This window comes from Ascaphus truei, chromosome 2 (genome assembly GCF_040206685.1).
Source record: "Ascaphus truei isolate aAscTru1 chromosome 2, aAscTru1.hap1, whole genome shotgun sequence".
In the NCBI taxonomy this organism is placed as follows: domain Eukaryota; kingdom Metazoa; phylum Chordata; class Amphibia; order Anura; family Ascaphidae; genus Ascaphus; species Ascaphus truei.
This window is the reverse complement of record NC_134484.1, coordinates 84,034,692-84,043,980: the sequence shown is the minus strand read 5'-3', so window position 1 is coordinate 84,043,980 and position 9,289 is coordinate 84,034,692.

The following is a 9,289-nucleotide window of genomic DNA, read 5'->3' as shown; positions in this document are numbered from 1 at the left end:
ATTTCACTTGAGGGTGGGGGACATATTGTGTGGGGTTACTGGACACGGGGTGAGATCACCCGGTGGAGGTGGAGGCAGCGTCCTGCGAGACGCAGTAGTTAGTGTCTCCTCTAGGGAGGGACAACTGTTGATATATATTGCCTATTCTAGTTCAGTAAAGTCATTCGTTTGTTTTACATGCTGTGTATGTGTGAAGTGATATACAATTGTCCTGCGAGGAACCACTCCCCCTCTGGTGGGAGCCATCACAGGTGGAAGCGCTGCACCAAGTACGAGGTTGTTCATATTGTCATACGTGCCCCAGGCTCTCCGTGGCAGAGGCTTAGGCCCTGTGAGCCTACAGGTTATACAGCATATGGTAGCGGTCTGTGTTCACTAGGACACAAGGCTACATTTGGAGGCGCTGCTGAGATCTTAGACCTGGGGTGCCCCCCCGACTATACTCACACCTGGCCACCATGGCCCTCCCCTCGCATCAGAGAGTGCGTGATTAGGCGCGGCAAACGCCCGCCCGCCGCGTTGTGGCCGTGACCCAAGTACCTATGGCCTTACCATTAGAGACATTGCAAACGGCCCTACGACAACTACCGGGTTTTGCCAAAGCCCGCCTAGTAGACGTCCTCATATACCAAGACGCTAAGTGGAACATTTTGCTGGTGGATTGTCGCCGAGATCTGATGGTCATTGAGCCCGCTGTCCCTAAATACCTGCAGCTTCCCAACTCCCCACCCGGCGGAAGCCCCTTTGTCTACCCCCTTCGAGACCCCCCCTTGGAGGGACCGGGTGACGACTGCCCTACCCTCACCTCCGCTCCCTACCCGGCTAGTGAAGCGGGCAGCTGTCGGTCAGGATTTAACTATCAAGGGTCTAGCGTATCAGAAGAGGCTGGTTTGTGTAGTGAGATGTTGCAGAAACTCAATGACAAGGTAGGCCAGCTAACCGCCCCACCCAGTTTACCTCCGTTAGTAGAAGCCCTCACTCTGGCCACGCATTCTCAGAATTACCGGAAATTGAAGGCCTTCTCCGGGACCCTACCCGTCCCGACACGGGAAGATGGGATAGACTCCTGGAAGGAGCACACCCGGGGTGTGATGGAAGAATGGTCCTGTACAGATGCCATGAAACGTCAACGCCTCATGGAGTGCTTGAGGCCCCATGCGTCCACTCTGATCAGTATTCACTGAGAGCAGCATCCTGATCTGACCTCTCGGATGATGGTTGAATTCTTAACCGAAGCCTACGGCGTGACCGAGGATGATGGAGCCCTGTGGGCCAAATACTATGCCATCAACCAGAAAGATGGAGAAGACTTATCTGCCTACATCCACCGAGTACAAATTGCGTTAGGACCCTTGCTCCACCATAAATATGTAACGGCCTCGCCGATGGACGAATACCTCCCTATTGCGAACATGATCCGCGATAACCTCACTAAACGGAGCCCCCCCTCGTTCACCAAACTGTTACAGCAAGTCAAAGAGCATGAGGCGCATCTACTGCTTCATTCTCCCCAGAAAGCTAAAGTAACCGTCAACTCCAAAAACAAAGGGGGTAATGAGAAAAAGGAAGACCCCCCGGATAAACCCGGCCCCGAGCGACCGAAATACGCCGGATGAACCTCGCCTCCATACAATCGCTGCACTCCGCCGAGGGATCTGTCCTACTACAAGTGCGGGAAGAAGGGGCATATCTCGTATGATTGCCGGATGGGGGAGTCCCGTAACCGGAGCCCCTCGCCAAAGAAGTTCACGCCTAATGCTATGGTATGTGGCGTCTACGTGGCCAGCGGAGAAGACCCTGTCCCCAACCAAAGTGGCGAAGGTCCCAAAGACGAGAATAATCGCGTGGGGCCGGTAGCTCTCATACGGGTGCTAGTAGACGGCATCTATTCCTCCGCCCTATTGGACACGGGATCTCAAGTGACCATCATATATCGAGGGTTCTATGATCAACACCTCCAGAAGCGACCCTTGAAGTCGGCCGAGCATATCAAAGTAAGAGGGCTAAGCAATGAAGACTACCCCATCGACGGCATAGTGACGGTGTCTGGAAATTCAGCAGCTCAACACCGGGAAGTCTCACCCCATGAATGTAGACGCTCTGGTGTGTCCGGAACCCAAAGACCTACCTAAGTACCCGATCATTCTGGGCACTAATGCGGACATTGTACAAGCAGTTATCAGGGCCTATCTGCAAGAAACCAATGAGTTGCCCATGTCCAGTCTCCAGCTGCAGCTTTTCCAGACGAATCCGGGCCCCCCTCCTTCAGCCTCGGAGGACTATGGGCTGCTGTTCTGCGGCTGAGATGGTCTGACCAGAATCTCGCCCGGGGAGATACAGAGGATGCCCGCCTGGTGCGCATATGCTGAACGGGTAGACACGGAGCAGCTCTTTTCCCTAGAAAGCACGCCAGAAGAAGATGTCAGCAGAGGATACCGGCTCGTACCTGAATTCCGGGATTGGCCAGCCGCCATCCCTCGCCGCATCTATGTGATGGTCCAGAATCTATCTCCATTCCCCATGGCCATCGACGCGGGACAGAGAATAGGGAGAATTTATCCCGTCAGCTCAGTGGATGAAGCGGTGCAAGTCAATGCTACCCGAGTGGAACGCCCCGGCGCAAAGCTGGACTTCGACTTCGGCTCGTCTGGGTTACCAGAGGACTGGAAGGAAAGACTGCGAGTTCAATTGGAAGAGAGGCGAGATGTATTCTCTACCGGAGAGATGGATGGGGGGTGCAGCCGCAGTGCCCAACACGCTATTCGGATGAGTGATATGAAGCCATTTAGGGAACGATCCCGCCGGCTCGCCCCTAGAGACGTAGATGATGTACGGATTGTCCTCCAGGAGATGGAAGAAGCCGTGATCGTCACGGAGTCACGAAGCCCTTACGCCTCACCCATAGTGGTGGTGAGAAAGAAGAATGGGACAGTGAGGCTATGTGTGGACTACAGGACGCTGAACAATCGGACAGTGCCTGATCAGTATAATCTTTCCTGCATAGAGGAAATCCTGAACGCCCTCCATGGAAAAAAATGGTTCAGTGTGTTGGATCTCCGATCTGGCTACTACCAGGTGCCCATGAGCCCAGAGGACCAAGAGAAAACGGCGTTCATTTGTCCACTGGGGTTCTATCAATTCACTCGCATGCCCCAAGGTATATGTGGGGCCCCCGCCACCTTCCAACGGCTAATGGAGAAGACCTTAGGTGACTTGAACCCCCGAGAATGCCTAGTGTATTTGGACGATATCATCGTCTTCGGGCGAACACTAGAGGAACACGAAACCCGGCTCCTGAAGGTGCTTGACCGATTAGCTCGAGAGGGACTCAAACTCTCTCTGGATAAATGCCGATTCTGTAGGACGTCTGTGACCTACGTGGGACACATAGTGTCCGCGGAAGGGATTGCCACTGATCCCGCCAAAATAGAAGCCGTCGTAAACTGGCCCCGACCAGACAATGTGGTGGAGTTGCACTCGTTCTTGGGGTTCTGCGGGTACTACCGCAGGTTTGTGGAGAGATATTCCCGTCGGGCCAAAGCCCTCAACTGCCTCCTCAAAATATATCCCGAAGACACAGGCCGGAAGGCCACCCCTGCCCGACAACCCTTCGGGGACAAATGGACTGCAGAGTGCGAGCAAGCCTTTGTGGACTTGAAGCAGAGTTTGACAGCGGCCCCAGTATTGGCCTATGCCGACACCGAACAACCGTATATACTACATGTGGACGCTAGCCTAGGCGGATTAGGGGCGGTGTTACATCAAAAGTATCCAGAAGGGTTACGACCCGTGGCCTACATCAGTCGCAGCCTGACGGCCAGTGAGCAAAATTACCCGGTGCACAAGCTTGAGTCCCTTGCCCTGAAATGGGCCATCGTGGACAAACTTCATGATTATCTCTACGGGGTTTCGTTCGAGGTGCAATAATCCGCTCACCTATATCATGACTTCAGCTAAACTCGACGCGGCAGGACACCGCTGGCTTGCAGCCCTCTTCAACTACAACTTCACATTCAAATATAAACCGAGTCCCTTGAACATTGGGGCAGACGCCCTGTCTAGACCACCGGGCTGGTCGCAACCCCTGACGACGACCAATGGGAAGAAATCCCGGGACCCGGGATGAGGGCCCTGTGTTGCACTGCTGCCATAGTCAATGATCAAGTGGCCTTCTCTGAATTAAGAGTGGCCGACTCCCTAGGGTGCGCGTCCAAAGCCATCCCGGAAGCATATAGGGACCCCAGTGGCATGCACGTTACCCCTGACAAGATCATAGCCTTGAAGGATATGGTGCGCTATCATGAACGCGACCCGGTAGCGGGAGCCATCCGCTATGCTATCCGAAAAAAACGGCCAGACCTCCTCAAACATGCCCCTGGCGACGTGGGAGGCATACTGATGCGGGAAGCCGATAAATTCGAAATCCGTGACAATTTATTATACCGAGTTGTAGAGTACCATAACCACCCGAATAGGAGACAGCTAGTACTACCTAAAATGTTACAATATCTGGTGCTCCGGTCTCTACATGATGAACATGGCCATCTGGGGGTAGACAAGACTTTTGGATTGGTGAGGGATCGGTTCTTCTGGTCAAAGATGAGAGAAGCCGTGAAGCATCACTGTCGGCGGTGTGTTCGGTGCATCCAACGGAAGACATTGCCCACCAGGGCTGCCCCAATGGGCCACTTGAAAAGCACTGGGCCCATGGACCTCGTATGCATGGACTTCCTATGTATTGAACCAGATAGCCGGGGCATCGGCAATGTGCTGGTCATCACTGACCATTACACGAGATATGCCCAGGCCTTCCCGACGAAAGACCAAAAAGCCATCACGGTTGCCAAGGTACTCTGGGAAAAATACTTCATACATTATGGGCTCCCTCAACGACTACATTCTGATCAGGGCAGAGACTTTGAAAGCAAATTGATAAGAGAACTACTAAAAATCTTACACATTACTAAGTCCCGAAACACTCCCTACCATCCGGAAGGGGATGCATTGCCTGAACGATTCAATCGCACGTTACTGGATATGCTGGGCACGTTGACGGGAGTGAAAAAGGCTGAGTGGAGCCACCATGTGGAAACATTAGTGCACGCTTACAATTGCACTAGACACGATTTCACCGGATTTTCTCCATACTTTCTGATGTTTGGTAGAGAGGCTCGACTGCCTGTGGACATATACTTCTGAGAGTCTCCACTGATGGATTTCATAATACCACTCACTTCAAATATGTGCAGAGGTTATAAGAGAACCTACAACGGGCCTATCTGCAGGCAGAAAGATCTACAGAAAAACTGAACGCAGGGAACAAGAGGCGTTATGATCACAAGGTCAAACATAGAGACATTCAGCCTGGAGATGCAGTACTCCTTCGCAATCTGGGAGTACCTGGGAAACATAAGTTGGCTGACCGGTGGAGAAAAGGAGTGTATGAGGTAGCATCACAAATGCCTGCTCTTCCGGTTTATCGTATTAAGGACTCGGAGGGTCGGGTGAAGGTATGGCACCGAAATCATCTACTGCCTATCCCACAAGTAGAGGAGGGGGAAGTGGAATGGCCTGCAACCTCATTGGATGGTGAAATGACACAGGGTGAGAACGGTCCTGAGACCGGCCACACAGTTCATCATGAAGACCCTCAAGAGGGAACCTCTCAAATGGGCCCTCAACAGCGAGCACCTCCCGGTGGAGCTACGGGTAAAGGGCTCGGGGAGCACATGCCCAATGGGGTTGCTCCGGAAAGTTCTACATTGGACCCGCAGAGTCCCTGTTTTATACCGTGCAATGAGCATATAGAGACTGTAATCCCCACAAGGGAAGAGGCTGAACCTCAAGACCAATATAGTCATTCTCCCGAGGGAGTGACTGAAGAGCAGTTAAGGCGAAGTCAAAGAAATGGGCAACCTCCAATGAGGATGACCTATGATCAGTTCGGGGCACCCCACTATGAGGCTCAGCAGTGGGCTCGCAACCGAGTAAAGTCAGTAATCGTGATGTTCAGTGAGATGTACAATCTTATTTAGAGTGTGGAGGATGTCGTATGTTATGCATTTTTCATTATATAAACGTTGTACCAGTTCAAAGGTATCGTCCAAGCGGGGACATTGGAATCCACAGGGGGGAGGATGTAGCCAGGCTCCCCTCGCCCGCATTTATTGTTGTCGGGTGGGAGGGTTGCAGCAGGGCAGGGAACGCTCCGGTATATCGGAGGTTCCGCGTGATAGGGCGCCGCCATGTTGGGAGTTGGCGCAGGCGCAGAAGAGGTGGAGCAGGAGGTTGCGCATGCGCGGGCATAGTAGCCAAAGCCCGCGAAGGAGGAGTAGCTCTCATAGGGTGGAGCATAGGGAACTACGAGTTCCAGCAGCCCCGTGGGACCCCGTGACGCCCGAGGACCAATCGGGTGGTAGGAAGGCAGGAAGGAAGGGGGATATAGGGGTCGAGGGGCGCGCACGTTGCTCAGAGCTAGCGGGAGGAGGAAGGAGACGGAGCTCCGGTGTAGGGAGGCATTCAGCCCCTACCTAGGCCTTATACCCCAGGCCCAGTTAGGCCCTGAGTCCCCGTAGTGTGAAGCAGAGATAGGGACTGGCCCTAGACAGGTTCCGGTTCCCTTACTGTGCCGTTCAGTATCGATTAAAGAGACAGTGTGTGGCTAGCAGGAGGTCTGGGCTCAGACCCTGCTATTGTTGCTGCAGTTCGTCTGGGTGGGGTCGCCCCGGATGCCTATTCCTGGAGACACCTCGCCTCTGACCCTTTGTGAAGATCCTTGGCAGGCCCGGGTACTGGAGTGCCCGGCAGGTAATCGACAAGTGCACCAACTATATCACCATCCATACAGGACATAGTGGCTGCGCAGTCACACATACATATCTAACTTGGGGTGGGGGACATATTGTGTGGGGTTACTGGACACAGGGTGGGATCACCCGGTGGAGGTGGAGGTAGCGTCCTGCGAGACGCAGTAGTTAGTGTCTCCTCTAGGGAGGGACACCTGTTGATATATATTGCCTATGCTAGTTCAGTAAAGTCATTCATTTGTTTTACATGCTGTGTGTGTGTGAAGTGATATACAATTGTCCTGCGAGGAACCACTCCCCCTCTGGTGGGAGTCATCGCAGGTGGAGGCGCTGCACCAAGTACGAGGTTATTCATATTGTCATACGTGCCCCAGGCTCTCCGTGGCAGAGGGTTAGGCCCTGTGAGCCTACAGGTTATATAGCATATGGTAGCGGTCTGTGTTCACAAGGAAACAGGGCTACACAAACTGTATCCTGACTAAGAAAACTTTAATTCAAATGTTTTCATCTGAAGTAGTCATTTTGCTTTTAATACATCATGACAGGCTTAACTATCATTAAAATAATCACGTTAAGAGAGTAATTCTATATACTGTATGCTGTAGCAGCTGTTGGGCTATTTTTATCCAAAAATCCCTGTTTAAGTCAATGGGAATTTTTGGCTGAAAACCGCCTCAATGGCTGCTTTGGCAAATATGGAATAAAGCCCTAAACCATGCCAAGTTATTGATTTTCCACCATGTGCTGCCATGTTCATTGTTCTACATCTCTGCTTTCTAGCTGTCACTTCTTGTGATGTAATTTATAATAGTGTCTGTGAGAGGGACTATTTGGTAAACGCAAGAAGCGTAGTGTTTGAAAAAAAGTGTGAACGAACTATAAAGTGGCAACATGGCAGCTCCCTGTTCTACTTAAAATAAAAAGAATAAAACATCTGAAACATATATGCATTTGATTCTGTCTACACCTCAATGGTCCTAGATGCACTGAGAAGACAAAATGTCGAAGAAGCTTACATTGATTTTATAAAGAACATTTACAAGAATGCCGCATCAACCATTAGATAACTTGAAGATACAAGCAAGATAAGGATCAGCAAGAGAGTGTGGCAGGGAGACACCATGTCACCAAAGCTTTTCACTTCAACTCTTGAAGAATTATTCAAGACAGATTGGGAAGAAAAATGAATCAAAATCAATGGTGAATATTTGAGTCACCTACGATTTGCAGGTGACATTGTTATTTTTGCCTTGAGTCCAGAAGAACTCCAGCAACAAATTGGAGAACTCGCCAAAAGCAAGTAAGAATGGATGCCGCCGTATGAATATCAACAGGACCAAAGTGTTGTTCAAAAAATGTGTAAAGTCTGTGAAGATTGAAATAAATGGAATAGATTTAGATGAAGTTGAAGACTATGGGGCCTATTCATTAAACTTCGATACGTTCAGTGCATTACCGAGCAGGTTTGCATGTTCTTACTGCACTATAAGAAATGCATGTCAAACCGGTATTCACTAAGAAAAATAACAAGTTTTTTTATAGTCCGGTAAAAAAATGCAACATCACACTACTTTGTGTGTTCCCCCCCACCCACCATACTTATCGCACTACTTGTTTTTGCTTAAACTGTGATTTCACACCAGCAGCCTTGAAGAGCTGCACGGAGAGAGCAGCATCTCCCTGCACAGCTCTTGCAGGCGATAACTCAGTTTTAATAACAGAGTATTGTAGCAGGGGGTCTCCTGAGCTGAACCGCATTAATTTCAGCCTCGGGAACCACCTGCTTTCCGAGTAACAGGCCCCGGTATGGGGTGCCGGTATCTACCATGCGTATAAATGTTCCCGTCACTTGACGCGGGACATTTAAACAATGCAGGGAGATACCAGGGCCTGTAACTCAGAAAGCATGGGGTCTCCGAGGCTAAAATTAATGTGGTTCAGCTCAGGAGACCAGCTGCTTCAATACTCTGTTATTAAAATTAACATTAAAAAACCTTCATTATCTTAGCGGCTATCCGTTAAGGCAATGAAGGGGTTAAGCCTTGTTTATTGGGGCTGAAGGGGGTACTTGCCCCAGGGTGGGTGTTTAGGCCTACCGGCAAGGTTGCGGGAGAAGTTAACCCCATCATTACGCTATGGTAATGAAGGGGTTAACCACTCCCGCTACCCATTCGGTAGGACTAACCATCCACCCTGGGCTATTAACTACCGGAAGAAAAAGTGAATGGGTTTTAAACAAAACAAAAGTCTGTGACATTATCACAAAGGTAAAGAAAATAAAATAGTAGTGGGCAGGACATATCGCAAGAAGAAATTACAATTGTTGAACAAAATGGTACTTGAGTGGATTCCAAGAGATATTAAAAGACCAGGACAACAACGAAAAGTAAGATGGGAGGATGAAATCAGAACATTTGTTGGAGCAACGTGCAGAAGAGAGACTTGCAACCGCAATACCTGGAAGATCAACAAGGGCTGAAGAT